Genomic DNA, 1,218 nt, shown 5'->3' on the forward strand with positions numbered 1-1,218 from the left:
GGAAAAGGGTGGTTGATTACAACAACTTATAGATCATAAACCACCATAATTATTATAATAGTGATAGTAATGATAAATATTCATTATTTAATACAAGATGTTAAATATATGTCTCTCTGAAGTATTAATTCTTTAAGAATATTTATTATTTTTATGTGTATGAGTGTATTGCCTGCATGTAAGTGCACCTGTGCTGGGCAATGCCCTTATAGGTCAGAAGAAGATGTTGGATTCCTCTGGAACTGGAGTTACAGACGGTTGTTATTTGCCATGTGGGTGCTGGGAATCAAACCCAGGTCCTCTACAAGAGCAGCCAGTGCTCTTAACCACCGAGCCATCCCTCCAGCCCCTAAAATATTAATTTTTATCTCTAAGTATGCACAAAATTCACTTTTATTATTATTTGCCTTGTTTAGAAGACCCAAAAGTAGAAAGTGAAAATGTTCCGTCTGTATATATGTGTATGTGCGAAATAGCCAATTCATTCCTCTCAGGCTTTAAAGACTAAAATTTTTTTTTAACTAAGAATACTCTACCCTCTAGGGGCTGGAGAGATGGCTCAGCAGTTAAAATCACTGACTGCTCTTGCAGAGGACCCAGATTCAATTCCAAATACCCACATGGCAACCTCGAACAGTCCTTAACTCCAGTTCCAGGGGAAGCCGAATCTCTCTTCTGACCTCCGTTGAATTGCATGACACGGGCGCACTCACATACATGCAGGCAATAGCTCATATGCATAAAATAAAAATGATAAAATATTAAAAAAGAATACTCTACCCCTTACGCTCTATACCTATTACAGAAGTAAACCTAATCTCTCTGTGATTTATAACTTCAGTACAGCTTTAGAGAACAAAACATCATGATAGTTTCTGTTCATTGTTGGTGGTGGGCACTGTTCTAAGCACTTTATGGGGTATATCTCACTCCTCATTCTTGCCCAGGAAGAGTTGTTGATGTGACTCCTTGTTTTATGAATATGGGGGTTGAGGCAAAGTGAGATTCTGTCATTTGATCAAGGATATGGACTAAACAGAGAGCTGGATCCAGCCAGTTTCAGCAACAGTCACGGGGCAGCCTGGGTCAGTTCAGAACCTACCAGAAGCCTGTAGTTCTGAATGTGTGGTCTGGAAAAAACAGTTCTACACCACTGGGAATCATTTTGATTCCTGGGCTTGACCCTAGAACTCTGGTCTTGGGAGTTCGGTTCTGGGA

Source organism: Nannospalax galili, unplaced genomic scaffold (genome assembly GCF_000622305.1).
Source record: "Nannospalax galili isolate Female #2095 unplaced genomic scaffold, S.galili_v1.0 scaffold298, whole genome shotgun sequence".
NCBI classification, from domain to species: domain Eukaryota; kingdom Metazoa; phylum Chordata; class Mammalia; order Rodentia; family Spalacidae; genus Nannospalax; species Nannospalax galili.